Source organism: Dendrobates tinctorius, unplaced genomic scaffold, assembly GCF_039654945.1.
Source record: "Dendrobates tinctorius isolate UK_male_01 unplaced genomic scaffold, ASM3965494v1 ptg000075l, whole genome shotgun sequence".
NCBI lineage: Eukaryota > Metazoa > Chordata > Amphibia > Anura > Dendrobatidae > Dendrobates > Dendrobates tinctorius.
The window spans coordinates 52,185,016-52,210,706 of NW_027361743.1; positions in this window are offsets into that span (position 1 = coordinate 52,185,016).

A 25,691-nucleotide genomic window follows, 5' to 3' on the forward strand; every position below is an offset into this window, starting at 1 on the left:
AGCTATCCCTCCTAGCTTTGTGTCATCAGCAAATTTAATCAGTTTACCCTCAATTCCTTCATCTAAATCATTGATAAAGATGTTGAACAATACAGGGCCCAGGACAGAGCCCTGTGGTACCCCACTTGAGACATTCTTCCAACTGGATGTGCAGCCATTTACGACCACTCTTTGGGTCCGATCACTAAGCCAGTTATGAATCCACCTAACAGTTGCCTTGTCCATTCCATACTTAGTCATTTTTTCAATAAGGATTGTATGAGAGACTTTGTCAAATGCTTTGCTTAAGTCAAGATATACTATATCTACAGCATTTCCTTGATCCACCCAATCAGTGATACCGTCATAGAAGGAAATTAAGTTAGTCTGACATGACTTATCAGTTACAAACCCATGCTGACTCTGTTTAATCACTTCATTCTTATCCAGGTATTGACATACATGTTGTTTAATAATTTGTTCAAAGATCTTTCCTGGTATAGAAGTCAGACTCACCGGCCTATAGTTGCCTGGGTCCACCTTCTTCCCCTTTTTGAAGATAGGAACAACATTTGCTCTTCTCCAGTCTTCTGGCACTTCTCCTGTTCTCCAAGAATTTTCAAAGATTATGGAGAGGGGTTCAAAAATTTCTTCTGCTATCTCCTTCAGTACTCTGGGGTGTAATTCATCTGGACCTGGAGACTTGAATTCATTTAGGTTAGCTAAGTGTTTCCTCACTATCTTTCTGTTTATAGATATCCTGGATTCTTCTATTCCCTTAATAGGACAGTGAATAACAGTTGATGTTGCATTTCCTTTCTGAGAGAAAACAGATGCAAAATAGGAATTTAAAAGTTCAGCCTTCTCAACATCCTGTCTTACCATTTCATCATTTTCATCCTGTAAAAATACTATAGCATCTTTGACTTTTCTTTTACTTTTGACATATCCCCAAAATCCTTTATTTTTGCTTTTGACATCTCTTGCAAGCCTCAGTTCATTTTCAGCTTTAGATAATCTGATTTGTGCCCTGCAGGTTCTGCAGACAGCATTATATTCTTCTTTAGATATGCCTCCCTCTATCCATTTTATAAACATTTTTTTCTTCCTTTTTAGCATGTGCTTAAGTTCTGTGTTCATCCATCCTGGTTTCCTTAAATGCTTCCTATTCTTCCCTCTTTTCGGAATTGTTAACAACTGTGCATTGAGAATTTCATTTTTCAAGATTTCCCATCCTTCCTGGACATTTTTGTCTTTAAGGATATCCAGCCATTGGATCCCTCCAATTCTCTTTCTGAATCCCTTAAAATCTGCCTTTCTGAAATCTAACCTTGACGTCTGAGTCTTCACAGGTCTTCCACCTCTAGTTATCCAAAATTCTAAAATAGCATGGTCGCTACCTCCTAGGGTCCCAGCCACTTTTACCTCCTCAACCATTTCCTCCCTGTTTATAAGGATTAGATCCAAGGTAGCAGTTCCCCTTGTTTTCTCCCTTACCTTTTGGAAGATAAAGTTGTCAGCAACAGAGGATAAGAATTTCCTTGACCTGTTAGTTTTGCCTGAGAGAGATTCCCAACAAATGTTCTTTGACGATAGGCATAACAGCCGCAATACGGTCCTGCATTTGGGATACGTGATCTATCACCGTTTTAAACGGAGTGACCTGACCCTCCCAGGATTTTTTGGTGACGTCTAACAGTCCGCGAGGACGTCGGGCGTACAATAACTCGAACGGCGAGAACCCTGTGGAAGACTGGGGCACTTCCCTGATGGCAAAAAGCAAATACGGAAGTAAATAGTCCCAGTTCTTCCCATCCTTGTCTTTCGCCTTTCTCAGCATCTGCTTCAGAGTTTTATTGAACCGTTCAACCAACCCGTCTGTTTGAGTGTGATACACGGATGTGCGTAACGGTTCGATTTGTAACAACCGGCAGAGCTCCTTCATTACCCTGGAGGTAAAGGGAGTCCCCTGGTCGGTGAGTATCTGTTTTGGTATACCGACCCGACTAAACACATGCACCAGTTCCTTGGCAATCGTCTTGGTTGCCGTGTTACGCAAAGGGATGGCCTCCGGGTAACGAGTGGCATAATCCAAGATGACCAGGATATGTTGGTGTCCACGTGCAGACCGTGGAAGGGGCCCAGCTAAATCCATCCCAATCCTCTCAAACGGGACCTCAATAATAGGTAGGGGTACCAAAGGGCTACAGAACCGGGGCTTAGGCGCCGAGGCTTGGCAGTCAGGACAAGACTCACAATATACACGAATATTGTGATGCATGCCTGGCCAAACAAAACAGTGTAATATCCTTTCGGTGGTTTTCTAGACACCCAGGTGACCTCCCATCACATGTCCGTGGGCCAGGTCCAGCACCTGCCGCCGGTAGGGTTTGGGCACGACTAATAGTTGCACCGTGTCTTCCCCCTTTTTCTCTATCTGATATAGTAAATCATTCTCCAGGACCATGTAAGGATATGCCAGCCTAGAGCCAGGTTCTATGGGTACCCCATTTATCACTTTTACATTTGTCCTAGCCTGAGAAAGGGTAGGATCCTTTATTTGCTCGCTTTGGAAGTCATCTTTCTGAACTTCCAAATCCGGCAAATGGGGAGGTGGACGGCTGTCGGCCTCCTCCTCTTCCCTGGTCTCCTCCGTATCACCCGCCATCACTGAAAACGGGAACTGCAGGTCATTTCCAGCAGACTCTTCCCCCGAGTCTTCCTGGGAGACCTCTTCCAGGGGTTCGGGACCCACACACGCCTTGGGAGAAGAATCATGTACACTATTACCCGAGGGCATCAACTGATTCTCCCACAATTGCCAGAAGTGGGGAAAAACCCGGCCCAAGATAACATCATGCAATAACGCAGGGACGAGTCCCACTTTATGCTGCACAGACCCATAGGAAGTAGTAATGCATATGACCGTGGTGAGGTACGAACAGGTGTCTCCATGCACACACGTTACAGAAAATTTGTCTGATGGTCCAGTCGGGGCTGACACCAGACTGGCCTTCACCAGAGTCACCACACTTCCCAAGTCTAACAATGCCACCACATTTTTGCCATGAACAGTTAAATCACACAAGTGTTTTTCCACATCCTTTTGACCGGCATTCACACTCACTACCCGTGCAACCATAGACATGCGGTTTTTAGAGTCTGTGACGTCGCACTGCATGGGTTCAGTAGTGACCGGACAATTCGCAGCAATGTGGCCCATCTCTTGGCAGCGGAAACACCTAACGGGCCCCTTGCTTAGACCATAGTTTGTTACTTTCGGCCTCGCATTGCGGGCAGTCCCGGTTTCCTCCCCCACTGTCTTAGGGATTTTTCCTTCTCCCCTACTCCCTGGAACAGTCTTACCGGTTCCACGTGGAGATGATGAAGAACGAGGAGGGATAGCGTCGTCTCGGAGTCCTTCCGCCACGGAGTAACGTTCTACCAGATCCACCAATTGATCTGCCGTCGTAGGATTTCCATGGCTTACCCACTTCCTCAGGGCTGGCGGTAGAGCTCTCAGGTATTTGTCCATGACGACTCTCTGGATTATCTCTGGCGCTGTCAGCACCTCGGGTTGTAGCCACTTCTTCGTCACGTGGATCAGGTCGAAAATCTGTGACAACCGTGGTTTATCCTGCTGATAAGTCCATTGATGCACTCTCTGTGCACGGACAGCGGTCGTCACTCCCAGCCGGGCCAAGATCTCGGCTTTCAGTTTGTCAAAGTCCTGCGCAGCTTCAGGCTCTAAGTCATAATAAGACTTTTGGGCCTCACTGGAAAGAAACGGGGCAATCAGGCCGGCCCATCGTGCCTTCGGCCATTTTTCTCGCACCGCCGTCCGTTCAAACGTGGTCAGCTATTCCTCGACGTCATCTTCGGTCGTCATATTCTGCCAGTACCGACTCACGTGAATCACTCTCGACTCTGCTTCCAGGTTAACCTCAGGTAAGCTTGCCAGGCGCTGCGCCACCTGCTGGAGAAGCGAACGATCGGTAGCTGCCATGTCCACCAACTCCTTCAGCTGGGCCATCATCACCCGATTATCTTCTTGCTGGACGGCGGTGGACTGTACCAACGCTTTCTCCACGTCCTCCATGCTCATGCTTGCAACGTGATGCCTGCGTTCTCCACCACAATGTGATAAAGCACTCCGGGATCGCCTTTGCTGGGGTCAAAGGTCACGTGCGTTCAGCATGAAACTCAGACGCAGAGCCGGGATCTGGGTATAACTGACCCTGGGTCAGGTTTATTAACGGTGAAAGCAATGCATAAAGGAAATCAAACATAAAACAAATCCTTGCCTGTCCGGCACTAACTAAACAAGGTACAACCTAACTACCAACTGGCGGGCTTCTCCCATCCAGCCAAACCACAGTTGCAGTGGGCACTGCTTTCACTCACGTGTGTCTCTCACACAGACAGGCTCTCTGTGTTCCCAGGCTGAGACACTCACACAACCACCTGGCAACCTTTTATATCCGCCTCCCATTATTCATTAGTCACCAGGTGAGATACTGACCAGACTAGGCCACATAGGAAAGGTATCTGGGTGAGATATACCTGCCCTCATCCACTATTCCCACATGATTCTCACACACCAAAAAGGACATTTGCACCACCAGCCATGGCCGCATCTGCAGAGTGTCACGTGGACCCGTCCTGTGTGACACCACCCGCAGGCCGGTAACTAAAACAACAAGACATGGGGGAAGGGGAAACAATTACAACGGTTGACCCTGCGATAGGGTACAGGGACATGGAGACCTCCTGCACTCCCCTGAGTCAGTGTCCCTCACACTCCTAACGTTCCCTATACAGGCTCCTCACCTGTCGCTGAGCCATAACCTGTCACCCTAGCACACCCTACACCTATCCCTTGCTAGGGAGCTGGGTGGTGCAGGCACTGGCCCCACCGCTGTACTAATACACACCAGGGAAAAATACAAACAGGGAAACACCACTTAGTTTGCTCTGTTGCTATTGCTCCCAGCAACAGAGTCCACCACCAGAATGCAGCTTTTCTCCAGAATAGCTGATACTTCTCAAAGCTTTGTTAGAGCTGCAAGGAACACCTCTCTGTAATTCCTTCCTTCACCAGACTTTACACCAGAGCTCCCCTGAGCTGCTCTCTGTAGTTCCTTCCTTCAACAGCCTTGATTGGAAATGAGCAATATCACCAACACCTGCTCATAGACCATGTGACCCTATGTAGGAAAAGGGAATGGTCAAATGATCAGGGGCCAAAATCTGCTATAATCCCAGTGACCACCGGGGGCATATGGCAAAGCAAAGAAAACATCAAGTGAAATGACCCTAACGGCCAGGGGGGGCAAAACTAGAACTGAAACCACCAGCTTAAGGAAAAAAAAAGGTTACTAGTGCTTTTATCTGTCATAATCCAACATGGATCATGACAGTACCCTCCCTTAATGAGGGGCCTCCAGACCCTCAAGACCGCTCCTCATCAGGGAACCACCTACAGCGGGGACACCCAGGTCCAGAGTTCACCCCAGCAACTACCTGCACTTCAGGTTTATGACAAATGAGCACCGCTGGTATTGGCAAAGTATGTTCCGGAGGCACCACCCATCTCCAAAGTGCCGATCTGGGGAACGAGAGGTGTTTTGGCAAGTATGTGGGTAACTCCAGCTGGTAAGTCTCCGGGCCCGTTTATCTGTCATAATCCAGCATGGATCATGACACAGTGGTAGTAAAACTACCAGCCTTACCACCACCAGCATAATCAGGCACATGGCAGCAAAGCAACAGACTTTGTTGGTTGAACACCATATAAAGTCCACCTAACCACAAACATGTGGAGAAGTGCTTGTGGTCAGGGATGATACATCTCACTGAGGGTATACCAGGTTAATATAGTGGAATCCGGGACACACTCAGACCTTGGTATGGTGGCTGTCCTTACAAACACAGAGTATTGGGTGCCCTACGACAATCTGGATTGCCCCACAGTGTACAGCTCCTGCACCACCTCCTCCTCCTTCGCCTCCTTTTCAGCCTCAAGCTCCAAAAGGTAGCACATGAGTCACAAGCTTGAAGCACTGCAGCACTGCCTATTCAAAGCAGGAACAGGCTGTGCTGAAGCTAATATGCTTCTGTGACAAACCCCAAAATGTTGAAGAGTTGTGGACAGCTCTGAAAGTGCAGGCAGATCGGTGGCTGAGATGGCTGAACCCACAGCCAGGCATGGTTGTGTGTGAAAATGGCTGGAACCTGGTGGCTGCTCTGTGGAGAGGCGAGCTCACACACGTGCCATGCCTGGCTCATGGGCTTAACCAAATTGGTAAACGTTTTTTGAAAAGCGACATGGAGCCCACAGATCTGCTCGGAAAAGTGCAACGCTCGAAATATCCATTTTAAAAAGTCAGCTACAGCTTCATCCGCCCTTGCCGTGATTCAGGAACGCTTGCTGCTTCTGGCTCACCGACTCGTGTATGATGCCCCCAGGCCTTGGAACTCTACATTGCAGATGTAGGAAAGGATTTCTGAGCAGAAGAGGGCAGTTTGTGACTAATCTACCAGCATCAACAAGGTTGTCGGTATTCAGATCTGTCTTCACACATAACATCTGAGGTGTGGACATGGATGTCTGACATGTGTACCATCCTCCAAAACTTTGAGGTATCCACCAAGAGAGTGAGCGTCAATGAAACCATAATTAACATCTCCATCCTGTTTATATGTTCTAATTAGAATATTGAGAGTTATTATAGAGCGAAAACATATTTACAGTTTAACAGTTTCAAACACAACAGTCTTAAATAACAACGATAACAATAATCCAATAATTAAACCCAAATAAAACTACCCTGCTCGTGACAGCTTACAATCTACACTAAGTAACAACGATAACAATAATTTAACCCAAAGAAAACAATCCTGCTAGTGACAATTTACAACCTAAAATGAAGTGGGGGAGATAAAAAAATATAGGGGTGTATTTACATGAAGGTATTTACAATGATTTTTGTACTATGAACTTACTGAGGTTCGTTGCAAGTGTTGTAGGCTTGAGGGCAAGGAGGAGGAGCACTGCATGGTCAGTCGTCCCCTTGGTGATGACACGGAAGTCTTGCCTGTTAGCAGTCTGGGACGCATTGGGCTGACTTTATGTTACACTGCCTTTCCTGTGACCCTCGCCCTCTTAAAATTTTGGATGACAGACAAGCAATACTGATTTGTGACACTTCTAGACCCATGGTAATCTGAGAGCTTGATATCTCTTAGTCCTGAGGCAGACAGGTGTACTAAAATGTTGCAGTATTAGAGGGCCCTTATAGCGGAATTATTAATTAAATTACTATCTCAAACACTGGCGGCAGAGGACACAGTTTGTTGGCCAACCAAGGAGTACAGGTGAGAGAGACACAACTCCAATACAGCAGAGACAGTGGAACAATGGCAAAGTTCTTGTAGAGTTTTAACAGACCCTGTCATCACCCTGACACAGAGGCGCAGGGTACTGTCACAAGGAATGCAATATTTTGGAAGATGCTGAGGGAGTACCTTGCTGACCGTACCAAAGTTCTCTGTCATTCCTCTGTGCCTTATAAATATTGGTTATCCAAGCTGGTCATGTGGCATGAACTGGCTCTCTCTACTGCGCACATGCGCTGTACTTATGGTCAAGGAGCGCACGGCGCCTCGCTCTCTGGTGGTTACTGGGCAAACGGCACCTTGCTAAATGGCAGTACCGTTTTTAATGGTGGGAGACTATGGTAACAGTCCTTTGCAGTGCCACTGCTTCTAAGGATGGAGCACATTACTCAGCCTCCAATGCGCTGCTTGTCCACGCTAAAATTCATTGCTGTCTTGCCCTCTTTCTGTTAAGCTGACTCCCTGCCTCCAGGTCACCAGGTCTGTCTGTCTGCTGCATTTTGCTGCAGCATCAGCGCTTCGGGTGCATATTGCACTGCCCCCCTTGCTGCTCACATGGTCACAGCTGGGGACTCACTCCTCTTTTTTTTCCCTCAGCTTGTTCCCTGTAAAAACACAAGCCCTCATTCTGTGTAATGGGGCCTGTCCGTTCCCAGGTAAACGGGATGCAGCCAAAACAGGTCCAGAACCAGCGCAGTACAGGTACTCGCGGACCGGTCATCCTGACTCCGTACATATCTGTCAAATCAGTTCTTTAATGCAAGCAGCATAGAGGGCATGAACTTCCAAATTTCAAGAGACAATTCTACAGTACATCCACAACTGTTTCAATTTGAAGGGCTTTGTGGCTCATATCATTCCACAAGATGACACTAGTCTGATACTTTCCGGTGGAAAAAAATTTCACCACTGATAGGTTGTGTATGTTTAGAATTATGTAACATCATTGGTGTGATTAATTATTCATACCTATTAGCTTCACAATATATTCATCTTTTTCTTCAAAGCTTTTGAATATAATGTGTTGTAAGAGTTAAAGGAAATTGTTGAATTGTGTTTTACCTCAAATGTGAAACTACTTGTCAATTGTCATCTTTACTATTTCTCCATTCTGTGCGTGGCTAACCACCTAATTGTTATTGAGTTTCTTTGGCAAGAAAACAACAGCTACACCAATACCACGTACTTGTCCAATTAATTCATCACGCTGCTGAAGTAGAGGTGAGATTAGGGACCTACATAACATCTGGGGACTGTAGTCAACATGACACTCTGCCAACACCCACAGGGGTATAGCTACCAATTTGACATAGCTTGTGCCCAGCTGAACAGAGTTGTCATAAAAAAAAATCCTTCAATAACATGTTTGATGGATTGTCTCTAGGAAACACCCATATAGTATTATTAGAATTATTTAGTTATTTATATAGCATCATTAATTTCATGGTGCTGTACATAACAAAGGGTTACATACTAAGGAATAAATATTGTATAAACAAAAAAAATTAAAATGACTGACTGTTACAGAGGGGAGAGGACCTTGTCATTGCGGACTTTCATTCTGTGGGAGAATGGAAAAGAGACAGAAGGTTGGGGGTGAGGCAAATCGGGTGGTGGAGAGGTGGCAGCTCGTGTGTTGGAGTAGAAGTCACATCTTCGACCACCACGCTCTCCAATTGACATCTCTTGAAATGCAGCTGAAATGTCAAAATCTCTATCTTCAGTTCTAGACAATGCATGGGCTCCTTTTAAACGTCAGAGGCCAACCAGCTAAGTATTAGTAGGTGAGGGCTTGTCAGAATCCTGCCCAGGAACACCAGGCTACTGTTGTTGCGAGTCCTGTCCCCGTGAACTTCCACATAATCTTGCTCTGGCTCTTCCAGGCATGGTTTCATCACGAAGATTTAGCCTTTGTAATACAGAGACAGAGTACAACAGCGCCTAAGCGTTCACCCTCTGCTACTCAGACTTTCTATCTGCACAGTGACTGCCTCTAGGCTAAAGATGATACGGTGGTAGTAGTTGGAGCATTTTACACAGTCATGAAGCTGCCATAACAACTTTAAACCAAATTCTTTTTACTGACATCCCCCACTGTAAAATGGGGTCTGTTTTTGAAAAAAAAGCAACAGCGTGCTGTAAATAACTGGAGTAACAGACAAGAAAATACTGGAATACCGGCCTAAAATCCCCAAATTTTAATCACCCGGACGTATGAGACATGTCACAGATATACCAAACTGTAAAATTTATATATATCTTTTTATTGGAAGCAAAAGAGTGCTGGATATAACGAGTGTGACAGACTGGCAAAAAAGGGAATTTAGACCAAAAATGCCTCAATTTTTGAGACACGGATGTATGAAGCATGTCACAGATATACCCCAAGGTAAAATGTGGGCTGTTTTTTTAAAATAATGCAGCATATTGCTGTATCTAAGTCCAGTAACACCATGACCAAAAAAGAAAACAGCCGTAAACTGTCCAAACTTTGAGCATGCACAGATATGAGCTGGCTCGGAGATACCACTACGACAATTTTTTTTCGGGGGGTAAATACAGCTGTATATAAGTCCAGTGGCACCCTGGACAAAAAAGAAATCAGCCGTAAACTGGCAAAACTTTGAGCACGCACAGAAATTAGCTGGCACGCAGATTCCACAATGAAAAATGTGTGGCCTGTATTTTTTTAATTTTTGTGGCTAAATAGTGCTATATATAAGTACAGTGCCAGGCAGCAAAAAAAAAATGAATTTAGGGCTAAAAAGACCAAAATTTTAGCAGACGGATGGATGAGGCGTGTCACAGATATGCCACACTGTCAAATATGTGGCCTGTCTGTATTTTTTGGGGTTCAGCAAAATAGTGTCAAGAAATTGTGTAAGACGCTCAAAAAAAACCCTCAACCGTACCACATAAAAAATAAATATTTCTCTGCACACTCAAAAGGGACCCCTTTAAAATTGCTGGATTTTCACGCTGTGCTAGGAAAAGGATCTGGCTGTATTGTGCACTGTCAAAAAGCAAATGGAGGAAATAAAAAGGGCTCTGGATTGCTTGCAATAAAAAAAAGCTCTATTAGCCCTGGCCAAAAAAATTTTCAAAGCCAATTACACCTGGGGCTAGGTATATATGGCCAATATATCCCACAGGTAGCAGCACCAGAACACAGGACCCTCTTAATGTATGCAATGATATGTGTTCTGCCCATTCTGTACAGTTAGATATTTTTGGGTGCTGTTCCAGCTGTCGCCAGTAGGTGTCATAAGTTGCCCTTCTCTTTCTTATTTATGTGTTTGGCATTTTCTGTCCCTCTAATGGTTAATTGTTCAGAACCTCCCCTTTTTCCTGTCCAGGTTTTGCAGCATGTAACAATTCCTGTCAAACTCCTGAGTAGCCCACATATGTTTAGCTCAGCTCTCTGCAAAACATTTGCTTATAACATGCGGATTCCGGTAAGGATAATGCAATTATGAGTTATGCATCTGTGTTAGTAGCCATAATACAGCCCCCCATGATGTTTGCAATGCATGTTCAGCTTCTGTAATGCTATTTCACTGCGTGATTAGTTATATGCATCCTCTGGATATGCATCCTCTTGTCAGTGAGTGCAAAGCTGGCAGCCATTAGTTGTGTTAGATAGCTTTCTCTTTTGCTGCTGTGTATGTTATATTGCTCAGCTCTTATATAATGCATGATAACAGCATCCTGTATCATTGTTACTGTTGTGATAATACCTTGTATTGCTGTATATTACCTACCAGTACTGACATGCTGCATTATATCTGTCTTTAATAGTTTTTACCTGAATCATCCACATTGTGTTCAGCAATCTCTGATAACTATGTTCAACATCTCCTGATCTCATCTACTACTGTGTTCTACTATACCATCTGTTATCATCTCTGTTATGAGTTCATTTTCCCCTTCACCATTGAGGTCTGATGAACTCCCTCTTCTGGTGAAGGAAGGTAGTGAGGCTGATTACCAATCACCTGAGCTGGGAGAGGATGACTGGGCGACGGGGATCTCTGACTGGATATAAGGCAGCCGACGCCCTTCCTCCTCACTGGTCATTTCTCTGTGGAATTCTAGGAGACCAGTCTGATTCCTGCTCCTCAAAAGCTAAGCTTTCTGCTTTGCCTTTTTGCATTTGTGTTTTGGTTTTAGTTTGCCTTGCTTTTCTGGATTCTGCCATTCCTGCTGGGGTGAGCTGAATTCCTTTTTTGTCGGTTGCTCTGTCTTCAGAGAATACCTGAGTACTGACATAGTCTTTTTGAAGCCTAGCGTCTTCAGGGCCTTTTTCCCTGTCAGTCTGTTGGCTCTTATTTTCATAGGGTTTTTCGCAGATTGCAGACAGCAGCTTTCCTATCCTGTCCTATCTAGTTAGCTTGGGCCCCATCATTTGCTCAGTCTATATTTCTATCTGTGTTAGTGTTTTTTCTTCTTGTTTCACCGTCATTATATGTTGGGGGCTGCCTATTGCTTTGGGGTCTGCTCTGGGGCAGTTTAGATTTCCCTTTCTGTCTTTAAGCTAGGCAGTTCTCTGGCTGTGATCGAGGGGTCTAGGGCATCGTAGGAACCCCCCACGGCTACTGCTAGTTGTTGTTGATAGGTTCAGGGGTCTGCAATCCGATAGCTGCCAACTTCTCTGGTTTTCTGGACTTAGCTAGCATTTCTGTTTTTGCCTCCTATGGTGACTCATTCATAACACATCTCCCATTGTTGTCCATATCATCCGAATAAATAATAGACTTAAGCACCCATACAGTCTTGTTTCTGGGAGTGGATGTACACCGAGTACAGTGATACTTGGACGAGTATCGAGTAGTGGTGAACACGTTCGCTCATCACTAATCAAGAGCAAAAAAGCCCAAAGTTATGTTGGTAGGAGCTCTTCCACTCTAGGATATGTGGAGTCTGCAAGCATTAGGACCCTCAAGAATTTGGTTGCATACATGTGTCATTAGGTGATTCCTATGCTTAAAGGGGTTAATCACTACACTGACAATGTCTTCTTAATCCCCATGTTTACCCCTAGTAAAATAATAACACTTATACTCACCTCTGATGTTGGTGCCATTATAGTGATGTCAGTACTGGCTCTCCCAGGGATTGTATGACAATGTGATGTCAAGTAATCCCTGCAGTCAATCGGTGCTGGTTTCACTTCCCCTCCTTCAAACAAAGGACGTAACAGGATCCCTTTAAATATATTCACATTTGCTTTGTGTCCATGTTCGGGACTCGGTCCTGCTCTGCCCTTTTTCACACTGGCGTCACTTTGACACATAGTGAGGTTTCAGTAGTGGAGGTTAGGACCATCATGAATTTGGGTACACCTTGACTTGGTGGGATGGCTTTTACGCTTTGTTTTCCATCAAAAACTGTGTTTTAGTGCCCAATGTTTGTAAGCACTATTGCTTTTACTTATTTACTTACAGCATGGTATATGGTTATTTTGTTTCCGTCTTAGGCTACTTTCACATTTCCATTCTTTTAATTCAAACCGGATCTGGTAGAAGCCACAGCCCACCGGATCATCTGTTTAGGCTGGAGATGGTGCAGGAGAGGGAGAGGGAGAGAGAGTCTTCGGGTATGTGCTCTGCAAAAAAGCGCTCCGGCGCTGTCAAAAAACGTTGCAGGGAACGTTTTTGCAGATGCCGGACAGGCATTTTTTGCCGTATCCGGCAAAAGCCGGATACACCGCATGGCCATCAGGCGCAATGCGGCGATAATGCAAGTCTACGGGATTTGGTGGCAACCGGCGCCGGATCCGGTTTTTACATTTTTCGCCGCATCGCGCCTGATGCTTAAAAACGGAAATGTGAAAGTAGCCTTAGGATTTGTCTATTATACATACAGTATATACCATGTTCTGTGGATATGCTACCAATTTCAAAATGGGAATAATCCTTTAAGGCCACGTTCACACTTAAAGCCTTTGATGAGTATTTTTATTTAGTATTTGAAAGCCAAAATCAGGAGAGGGACAATCAGAGGAAAAGTGTAAGAAACATGTCACCACTTCTGTATTTCTCACCCACTCCTGGTTTTGGTTTACAAATATTGGTGTAAAATACTGACCAAATACTCTACGTGTGAACATAGATGGCCTAAGGCTAGTTTCACATTAGCGTTTTTTTGCGCAGCGCATCGGGCGCATAAAAAACGCAAAGAAAAACGCAAAACAAACGCGCGTTTTTTTAACGTCATGCGCACGCTGATGTGTAAAAAAAACGCAGCGTTGTTTGCGTTTTACATGCGTTTTTTGCATGCGTTGGCGTTTTTTATGTGCATGCGTTTTTAAGTGTGACGTTTTTTCCATTGTCTAGAGAACATTCTAGACTTGTTTAACTCAAAAACGCATGCGCAAAAAAACGCAAGCGTGCGCAAGACCATACGCACGCATGCGTTCCCATAGGCTCCAATGTGGTGTTTTTGCGCATTCCGTGCGCAAGCGTGCGCATGCGTTTTTTTGACGAGACAGGGCGGAACCAAAAATGCAACATGTTGCGTCTGGCGCGCCTGGCGCAAAAGACAAAAAAACGCATGCGCACGAAAACGCAAGTATGCGCAAGACCATGCGCACGTCATGTTAAGTATAGGTGCGCAGTGCGCATGCGCACGGGTGCGCACGATGCGCTGCGCACAAAAGCGCTAATGTGAAACCAGCCTAAAACAGTAAAATGTACAGGTTGCCAGTTGAATTGAGACTCATTCTCTAACAAAAAAGCTTCTTGAGCTTCAGAGTGTGGATGCATTTTGTAACCCCCTTTTATGGATACTAAACAGAATTGTTGCAATTTAGATGTAGACAATCTCACCCTAAGTTATCTTCAATTTCTTATAAATAATTAATAAACATTTTAACTTTTTTAATATCTGACAAATATAATATATAGTGTACATACACAATATATACAGTCAGGGGAGTACATAGAAATCATGGGGCCCAATAGCAGAAGTTCTAGTTGGGCCCCTCCCCCAACAAAAGAGGTCACAGAAGACATCTCACAACTTTTAGGCTGTGTGCCCACGTAGCGATTTTTAAGCGTTTTTGCCGCGATTTTCGGCGTGAAAACGTTTAAAAATTGTGTACAGAATGCCCCCCATGCATTCCTATGGCATTCCGCACATGCTGTGCTAATGCTGCGCTTTTTTCCGCGGCGGAATCACATAGCGGAAAAAATCGCAGCATGGTCATTCTTTTGTGCGGAATCGCAAAGAATTGCCGCGATTCAGCACCCTTAAGAATGCATGAGAATCGCTTACTTCCCGCATGTGGCTATGCCCACCATGCGCGAAGTTAAGCGTCTCATGTGCGGTTGGTACCCACGGTGTGGAGGAGAGGAGACTGTCCTCCAGGCCCTGGGTACCATACCCCTGTAAAAAAAAGAAAAAAAAATCGGGGTATATTTACCTTCCGGCGTCACGCGCTGCATTCCCGGGCCTCAGCGTTCCCAGTAATGCCTTGCGGCAAGGTCCCGTGATGACGTAGTCTCGCGTGACTCTAGCGGCCTCGCGAGATCGCTATAGCAACGCGAGACCAACGTTATCACAGGTCTCGCAAGGCATTACTGGAAACGCTAAGCCCTTGTTGGTTCAAAGTTCTCACCACATATCTAGATAAGTTCCTTGGGGGGTCTAGTTTCCAAAATGGGGTCACTTGTGGGGGGTGTCCACTGTTTAGGTACATCAGGGGCTCTCCAAATGTGACATGGCGTCTGATCTGAATTCTAGCCAATTTTGCATTGAAAAAGTCAAACGGCGCTCCTTCCCTTCTGAGCTCTTCCATGCACCGAAACAGTGGTTCCCCCCCACGTATCAGGTATCAGCGTACTCAGGACAATCTGCACAATAACTTTTGCAGTCCAACTTCTCCTGTTACCCTTGGTAAAATAAAAAAAATTGAACCTGAAGTATTTTTTTCGTGAAAAAAAGTTAAATGTTCATTTTTTTTTAAATATTCAAAAAATTCCTGTGAAGCACCTGAAGGGTTAATAAACTTATTGAATATGGTTTTGAGCATCTTAAAGGGTGCAGTTTTTAGAATGGTGTCACTTTTGTGTATTTTCTATCATATAGACCCCTCAAAGTGGCTTCAAATGTGATGTGGTCCGTAAAAATAAAATGGTGTTGCAAACATGAGAAATCGCTGGTCAATTTTAACACTTATAACTTCCTAAGAAAAAAAATGTGGGTTCCAAAATTGTGCTGATGTTAAGTAAACATGTGGGAAATGTTACTTATTAAGTTTTTTGTATGCCGTATCTTTGTGATTTAAGGGCATGAAAATTCAAAGTTGGAAAATTGCGAAATTTTCAACATTTTTGCCAAATTTCCATTTTTTTCACATATAAACACAAGTTATATGAATGAAATTTTACCACTAGCATGAAGTACAATATGTCACGAGAAAATATTGTCAGAATCACCAGGATCCATGGAAGCATTCCAGAGTTATTACCTCATAAAGGGACAGTGGTCAGAATAGTAAAAATTGGCCCGGTCATGAACGTGCAAACCACCCTTGGGGGTTAAGGGGTTAAATACAAAAATGTACAGGGAGGATGGGAAATCTTGAAAAATGAAATTCTCAAAACACAGTTCCCAAAAGAGGGTATAATACGAAGCATTTAAGGAAACCAGGATGGATGAACACAGAACTTAAGCACATGATAAAAAGGAAGAAAGAAATGTTTATAAAATGGAAAGAGGGAGGCATATTTAAAGAAGAATATAATGCTGTCTGCAGAACTTGCAGAGCACAAATCAGATTATCTAAAGCTGACAATGAATTGAGGCTTGCAAGAAACGTCAAAAGCAATAATAAAGGATTTTGGGGATATGTCAAAAGTAAAAGAAAAGTCAAAGATACTATAGGATTTTTACAGGATGATAATGATGAAATGGTAAGCCAGGATGTTGAGAAGGCCGAACTTTTAAATTCCTATATTGCATCTGTTTTCTCTCAGAAAGGAAATATAACATAAACTGTTCTTCACTGTCCTATTAAGGAAATAGAAGAATCCAGGATATCTATAAACAGAAAGATAGTGACAAAAAAATAAGCTAATCTAAATGAATTCAAGTCTCCAGGGCCAGATGAATTACACCCCAGAGTGCTGAAGGAGATAGCAGAAGACATTTTTGAACCCCTCTCCATAATCTTTGAAAATTCTTGGAGAACAGGAGAAGTCCCAGAAGACAGGAGAAGAGCAAATGTTGTTCCTATCTTCAAAAAGGGGAAGAAGGTGGACCCAGGCAACTATAGGCCAGTGAGTCTGACTTCTATACCGGGAAAGATCTTTGAACAAATTATTAAACAACATGTATGTCAGTACCTAGATAAGAATGAATTGATTAAACAGAGTCAGCATGGGTTTGTAACTAATAAGTCATGTCAGACTAACTTAATTTCCTTCTATGACTGAATCCCTGATTGGGTGGATCAGGGAAATGCTGTAGATATAGTATATCTTGACTTCAGCAAAGCATTTGACAAAGTATCTCACACAATCCTTATTGAAAAAATGACTAAGTATGGAATGGACAAGGCAACTGTTAGGTGGATTCATAACTGGCTTAGTGATCGGACCCAAAGAGTGGTCAAAAATGGCTGCACATCCAGTTGGAAGAATGTCTCAAGAGGGGTACCACAGGGCTCTGTCCTGGGCCCTGTATTGTTCAACATCTTTATCAACGATTTAGATGAAGGAATTGAGGGTAAACTGATTAAATTTGCTGATGAAACAAAGCTAAGAGGGATAGCTAATACTAGGGAAGAGAGGATTCAAAAAGATTTAAATAAACTGGAGCAGTGGGCAGCAACTAACTGGTTTTTAGAGGGAAAAATGCAAAGTACTACATCTGGGCAATAAAAATGAAAAAAGCATATGAAGAATGGGAGGAATAGGGCTAAGCAACAGCACATGTGAAAAAGACTTGGGTATACTAATAGATCACAGACTGAATATGAGTCAACAGTGTGATGCAGCAGCAAAAAAGGCAAATGCAATTCAAGGATGTATTAACAGAAGCATACAGTCTAGATCACGTGAAGTCATTATTGCCCTCTACTCCTTTTTGGTCAGACCTCATCTGGAATACTGTGTCCGGGTTTGGGCGCCACATTTAAAAAAAGACATCAACAAACTGGAGCAAGTTCAGAAAAGAACGACCAGAATGGGGACCGGTCTGCAAACACTGCCTTATGAGGAAAGGTTGCAGGATTTGGGAATGTTTAGCTTGCATAAGAGAAGACTGAGAAGAGACTTAATAGCTGTCTACAAATATCTCAAGGGCTGTCACATTGTAGAAGGATCATCTTTATTCTCATTTGCACAAGGAAAGACTGGAAGCAATGGGATGAAACTGAATGGGAAGAGACACAGATTAGATATTAGAAAAAACTTTTTGACGGTTAGAGTGATCAATGAGTGGAACAGACTGCCACGAGAGGTGGTGAGTTCTCCTTCAATAGAAGTCTTCAAACAGAGGCTGGACAGACATCTGTCTGTGATGATTTAGCGAATCCTGCTTGGAGCAGGGGGTTGGACCAGATTGCCTAGGAGGTGCATTCCAACTCTACGACTCTGATTCTATGATTGTGTGTGGCCTCCACATGCCTGTATGACCTCCCCACTTTACAATGCCTGGGTATGCTCCTGATGAGGCGGCGGATAGTCTTCTGAGGGATCTCCTCCCAGACCTGGACTAAAGCATCCGCCAACTCCTGGACAGTCTGTGGTGCAGCGTGACATTGGTGGATGGAGCGAGACATGACGTCCCAGATGTGGTCAATCGGATTCCGGTCTGGGGAACGCGTGGTCCAGTCCATAGCTTCAGTGCCTTCATCTTGCAGGAACTGCTGACACACTCCAGCCACATGAGGTCTGGCATTGTCCTGTATGAGGATGAACCCAGGGCCAATCAAACCAGCATATAGTTTCACAAGGGATCTGAGGATCTCATCTCAGTACTTAATGGCAGTCAGACTACCTCTGGTGAGCACATGGAGGGATGTGCAGCCCTCCAAAGAAATGCCACCCCACACCATTACTGACCCACTGCCAAACTGGTCATGCTGAAAGATGTTGCAGGCAGCAGATCGCTCTCAACAGCGTCTCCAGACTCTGTCACTAGAGTTGAGCGAAACGGGTCGGTCATATTCAAAAGTCGGCGACTTTCGCTGAAGTCGGGTTTCACGAAACGAAACCCGACCATAGCGTGAGGTCGGCCACGAGGTCGGCGACCAGAGCGCAAAAGTCGAGTTTCAAAAGATGCTTCCAGCGCCCTTTTTCAGCCAATGATGGAGGACGCACACTGTGGGCAATGCGATGACATAGGCATCGGTCATCACCATCTTTGAGAAGGGCATGCAAGTGATTGGCTTGCTTTGTGTGGCGTCACAGGGGCTATAAAAGGGTGTGAACGCTGACTGCCATCTTACTTATGCCGATTTCAGCACAGGGAGAGCTGCCGCTGATTCTGCAGGGAGAGCGTTAGGCAGGGAAGAAGAACCAAAAAACTGCTTCTGCTGTTAGCGATTTCCACTTACAACACAACACTTTGTGTGCAGTGACAGGGGAGGCTCTATTTTTGTGCATCAGCTCTGTTGGTTATTAGGCTACCTTATAAGGCTCCCTGGTAGCTGCATTGCTGTTTGCACACTGCTGTGCAAACTTCTTTTTTAAAAGCAAAAATACTTTCTTCCTCTTTTCTGCACAGTTACCAAGCATTCAATATTCCACCCTTTTGTGTGTGCACTGTGCAGCAGTCCTGCTTATTAGGCTGCCTGCGTCCATACTTGGACTGAGAGCATCATTGTCAGCATCCTCAAATCTCTAGTGAGATCCAAATTCTCACTAATACTGTATACACCCTCCACCTTGTCATACACCATCCAATTTCAGTCTGTTACATTGAGGCGTAATCTCTACTGGGTCTGAGACAATAGTTCAGCGTCCTCAAATCTCTAGTGAGATCCAAATTCTCACCAATACTACATACACCCTCCACCTTGTCATACACCATCCAATTTCAGCCTGTTACATTGAGGTGTAATCTCTACTGGGCCTGAGACAATAGTTCAGTGTCCTCAAATCTATAGTGAGATTCAAATTCTCACCAATCCTATAGAAACCTTACACCTTGTCATACGCCATCCAATTTCAGCCTGTTACATTGAGGTTTAATCTCTACTGGGCCTGAGACAATAGTTCAACATCCTCCAATCTATAGTGAGATTCAAATTCTCACCAATCCTATAGACACCTTACACCTTGTCATACTCCATCCAATTTCAGCCTGTTACATTGAGGTGTAATCTCTACTTGGCCTGAGACAATAGTTCAGTGTCCTCAAATCTATAGTGAGATTCAAATTCTCACCAATCCTATAGACACCTTAGACCATGTCATACGCCATCCAATTTCAGCCTGTTACATTGAGGTTTAATCTCTACTGGGCCTGAGACAATAGTTCAGCGTCCTCCAATCTGTAGTGAGATTCAAATTCTCACCAATCCTATAGACACCTTACACCTTGTCATACTCCATCCAATTTCAGTCTGTTACATTGAAGTGTAATCTCTACTTGGTCTGAGACAATAGTTCAGCGTCCTCAAATCTATAGTGAGATTCAAATTCTCACCAATCCTATAGACACCCTATACCTTGTATTACACCATCCAATTTCAGTCTGTTTCATTGAGGTGTAATCTCGACTGGGCCTGAGACAATAGTTCAGCATCCTCAAATCTATAGTGAGATTCAAAATCTCACCAATAGTAGATACACCTTCTACCTTGTTTTACAGTACCATATAGCTGGTGGTATTTTGGGTACATTTTCACAAAAATGAGCAAGTATGATGGAAGACGCCATGGAAGTGGGCGGGGGTTGCCAACTGGTCCCGATGGTGGTGGTGGTGGTGTTGCATCTGTTGGTAGTGGGAAAAGCACAATAGCACCTAAGGCAGGAGGTGTTGAGCCTGCATCATCGTCTGGCTCCACAAGGCCTTGAAGGCTCTCTTTTCTGGGAGTAGGTAAACCACTTTCAAAGCCAGAGCTTCAGGAACAAGTTTTGGCTTACATTGCTGACACAGCCTCCAGTCTCTCACCTCCTCTTCTGAAGTTTCAAATAATAAAAGCACTGAGTCATCATTGGAGGCTCCTGGTCAGGAACACCACCTTTCCTTGTGTCCTTCACCCCTACCAAAAGTGAAGGATGTGGCAGGCCACACTACCGATTACTCCATGGAGCTCTTTTCACATACCATGCCTGGGTTATCAAGCCAAATCGTGAATTCCCCAGTCCAAGATTAATCTGACATGGAGTGTGGGTGGCCAGCCAGGGCAGTGGGGTTAAGCGGTACCAGGCCGGTGCTCAGAGGGATGTGTCACGTTGGCAGTGATGACCCGTTCCGTGGCCCTGGGCGTCCATGCAAAGGGGTGAATAACGTTTATAGGTGAATGATACGTGACGCCACCTGTGGTTTCTGATCAGATTGACCTGCCCTGCAGTGTCGCTTCTCTGGGACAGATGTTGTGGTGCAGCTAAGATGTAGAAGCCCTGCACAGGTAGAGCCATAGTCGCAGGGCAGATGAAAGAGTTGGTAGATGGTGTGCAGTGCAGGATGTAGCAGAGCCGTGCGCCAGGTGCAGGAGAAAGATGACAGACATAGTCGTGCAGTTCCTTTACCTGTACTTGGTAAGTGCCGTCCAGGACCCAGAGTACAGATGGAGAAGGAGTTGGTCAGCCTGGAAGCAAATTTGGAATTCTCTCTCTGCAGATAGGTAGTGTGGCCTCTGTTCTAGCGCTTATCTGAGGTACTCGCAGTACTGAGTTCACTGAAGTTCCCCCTGTTGACTCTTTTTTGGAGCTTTCTCATATGGCAGGCAGCCATAGCCTTTTCCTTCTGGCTCACACACGTCGCTGCTGGGGCCTCCGATCCTTAGTTGGGAACAGAGCATTTACAGCTGCTACTTCCTCCGGTTTCTGCTGCAGGACCGTCAGTGTCCCTACAAACTCGGAGACCGGAATCCCGACCATGCGCTCCAGCTAGGAGTGACCCTTAACTCTGCTCATCCTCCAGATCCCCTTCTCACGTCCACACACTTCCCCTTCCCTTCACAGACAGCCCTAACTTCCCTCCTCCCAACCACAGAGAGCAGCTCCTCAGCAGTCAGGTTCAGAGGTCTCCCTGCTGGCCTGGAGTGGGAAATGTGTTGTGTGTTGGTTTAACTGCTAGAGAGATCCTTCGTTGCTCCCAAGCATGACATCACACACCCTAGGAGGAAGGTAATGCCACTGTGGCGACCGTACTCCTGGGGGCGCCACAAGTGCACTGATGCCCAGCCACTGCTAGATGATTCTGCTGGTACATTGACCCAGACCACTACATTCCCCTCGCACTCTACACAGCCAGAATCTGACCCTGATGAAACTCAGGTTCCCCTTCCCGCATACTATACCACCTTACACGGTGACAAAGAGGAAGGTGCAGATGAAAGTGCAGGTTCCTTGAGCAGGTGGGGGGGCATACTCATGGGCGACGCACTGGCACAGGGCCCCTCATAGTACGCAAAAGTGTCTCTGCCGGTGGGAGGGTCCACCCACCGTCAGACACACCGCCTTACTATGAGGGGCCCTGTGCCAGTGCCGTCACCAACAAGTGGGCCCCCCTGCTTGCTCAGGATCACAGCACTTGCAAAGTTGAAATACTTACCTCTCCCTGCTCCACCGCCATGACGTCTTCCGCGTTTCCTGACAGTGCCATCTCGTCAGAGAGCGCGATGACATCACGTCTGTACGCCCTCTGCCTAAACAATCCAAGTGCAGTGAGATGGAAGATGGGGACGACGAGGAGTCCAGACTAGTACAGGGATTCCCTAGTTAGGAGACTTATTTAATTGTTTTCAATGTTGGGACAGCTATTTTTGGGGAGCACTATACTCTGGAGAATGATATATGAGGCCCACCATAGACTGGAGCATTCTAAAAGTGGACATCAAACACTGGAGCAGCATTTACAGGGCCCATTATGCACTGGAGCATTAGAAATGGGGCCCATTATATATGGAGCATTATTTGGGCCCATATCACAGTGGAGCTTCATCCATGGGACCAACATATACTGTAGCATTATGTGGAGCTGATCATATACTGTTTCAAACATTATGTGGGACCAATGATTCTGTATGGAGAAATATATGGGCCTCATTACTCTGTATGGCGCACTATGCAGTGGCCATAATACTGTATGGAGTAATATACAGTCCGTTTTTGGAGCTATTGGAGAATTTAAGATGGATATCAGTCATGAAATGTAAGAAGTTAAGTATTTTTCATTATACTATACCGCTATTTCTCTGCTGTATCAGAGGATCATGAATTGTGGCATGTGTTAAAGGAGCCCAGTGACACTCTTTGGCCCAGGGCCCACGAAAATCTGGAGCCAGCCCTACCCCCCCCACAACTTTAGCCAAATAACCCCCAGTTTTCAATGCCTAACTATTATTATAAAGTAAATTAAGGTTGACAAGCTTAAGTAATAAGAATTGATGTTTTTGGCATTAAAATGGGCACTGTAGGTTTGTTTCCTGTCCTACACTCCCTGCCGACCTTGGTTCCCCATTGACTTGCATTGTGTTTCGTGTTTCAGTCGGCCTTCGACTTTTCTCGATAATCGGCCGATTTCGTTCGACCCGACTTTTGAGAAAGTCGGGTTTCATGAAACCCGACTCAACCCGTAAAAAGGGAAACCTTCTATGGCAAAAGCTGTGTGGGAACTTTATCACACAGCAATGCCAAAAGTGAGACTAGGGACTATTTTTTTACAGTGGCGGAGGAATACAGTGCGGAAGGATACCTACCTCCCGTCACTGGATTCCTGGAGCCCTGTAGAGAGTGGTCGCATCAGCTGATGTTGCTGTTCTCCACGGGAAATCGGCGTGGGACCCTCGTGGATTTCTGCGGATCAGGGAGTATATGGCTTGTTTGTTATTTTCATATTTTTTCATAGATGACACTGGCTTCGGGGATCAAAGTGACAAGTGATGGTGAGTATGTACTCTATGTTATATGTACTGTATGTCTATGTATGCATTGTATGAATGGATTGTATGCAGTATGTATGTAGTATGTATGCAGTATGTAGTATGTATGTGTGTTGTATGTCTGTAGCATGTAGTATGTATGTAGTATGTACTATGTATGTATGTTGTATGAATGTAGTATATATGAAGCATGTATGAATTATGTAGTATGTATGTATGTTGTATGAATGTAGTATATATGTAGCATTTATGTAGTATGTAGTATGTATGTATGTTGTATGAATGTGGTAAATATATAGAGTATGTATGTATGTTGTATGAATGTAGTATACATGTAGTATGTATGTGGTATGTAGTATGTATGTATGTTGTATGAATGTAGTATATATGTAGCATGTATGTATGTTGTATGAATGTAGTATATATGTAGTATGTATGTAGTATGTATGTATGCTGTATGAATGTAGTATATATGTAGCATGTATGTAGTATATATGTATGTTGTATGAATGTAGTATATATGTAGCATGTATGTAGTATATATGTATGTTGTATGAATGTAGTATATATGTAGCATGTATTTAGTGTGTAGTATATATGTATGTTGTATGAATGTAGTATATATGAAGTATGTATGTAGTATATATGTATGCTGTATGAATGTAGTATATATGAAGTATGTATGTGAACAAAAAGGAAATCCAGCAAGAACTCAGCAAACCAGGATTGGAGTAAAATGGTGCTTTTCTTTATTTCTTCAATAAGGTTGAAAAACGACCCACAAGGATCAGGAACCAGAGTACATGGCAGAAATAAACGCAAATGGGACTACGCGTTTCGGCGACCTATCCGCCTTCTTCACGGTCCAAAAGTATGTATGTAGTATGTATGTATGTAGTATGAATGTAGTATATATGTAGTATGTATGTAGTATATATGTATGCTGTATGAATGTAGTATATATGAAGTATGTATGTAGTATGTATGTATGTTGTATGAATGTAGTATATATGTAGCATGTATGTAGTATGTATGTATGCTGTATGAATGTAGTATATATGTAGTATGTTTTTTTTTTTTTTTACATTCAACACATTAGCCGGATGATGGGACTACTACTGTCCCATCATTGGCTAATGTGTCAATCGCTGTCATTGTAGCAGGCATCACCCAATGGGACTTGTAGTCCCATCGGACGATGCCTGCACACACAGAAGACCCCCGGCAAGCCCACACAGACCACCGGCAGGCAGTCCTTGAGGAAGGAATCCGAGATTCTGAAATGCGTAGGATTAGCAATCTAGCCCCCTGAGTGCTCTGTAGTGCTCCTTAGCCTGTCACGTGATTAATCACGTGTCTGTGACGCAGAGGCGTATCTAGGCTTCCTGGCACCTGGGGCAAGAATTTGGTTCGGCGCCCCCCCCCACAGCAAGTACATATGCGACTTGCACTCTAAGCCATGTACCCACGAGCTGCTCTCTCTAATGCTCTCAATGTTCAGTAAAAAACTGAAAGCAGGAAGAGAAGCTCGTTGTCAAGTATGAATATCACATATGAGTGAAGTGTCCGTGTGATGACTACTGGAACCTGCAGAGCTGAATCCTGACATTGCAACTTCTGAATTCTCACAACGAATGCACTGCACACTTTTAGGATTCTCACATGCCGATGTACAGTCATGTCAGCACAAGTATGTGATTTATATACTTCTGGCCACATTCCGACTAGACGTGCCCGGCCTCGCTCTGTTCATTCTCATTGAGTGAGGCCACACATGTCTAGTCAGCATGTGATCACATGAATGTAAATTACCGGCATGAGAGAATCCTGACAGCGTTCAGTGCGCACTATGAGAATTCAGAAGTCTGCAGTCACATAGAATGACAGCAGACTCAGCACAAACCTGGACAGCCCCTTTAATGTTCCTAACAAATAAAAACATGAGCATAAGTCAGCATCGCAAATAATATTTACATCCAGGTACCTTATAGATGACGTCTCTGCAGTCGTTCTCCTTTTCTTCTTCTTGTCCAAACCCCATGATGAGTTTTCTCATCCACAGCGGCCTCTGCAGACTTCCATCTTCTCCGGTCTTCTGCAGAAAATCTCCACACGACGCCCTTAAAGATAGAAGTGTCATTATAATGCCCCTAAATACAAATATCTGCAATATTCTATCACCTCACACTATTCCCCTCCTTCCTCATACTGTCTCCTCTATCATCCCACTTGTTCACCATACTGTCTCCTC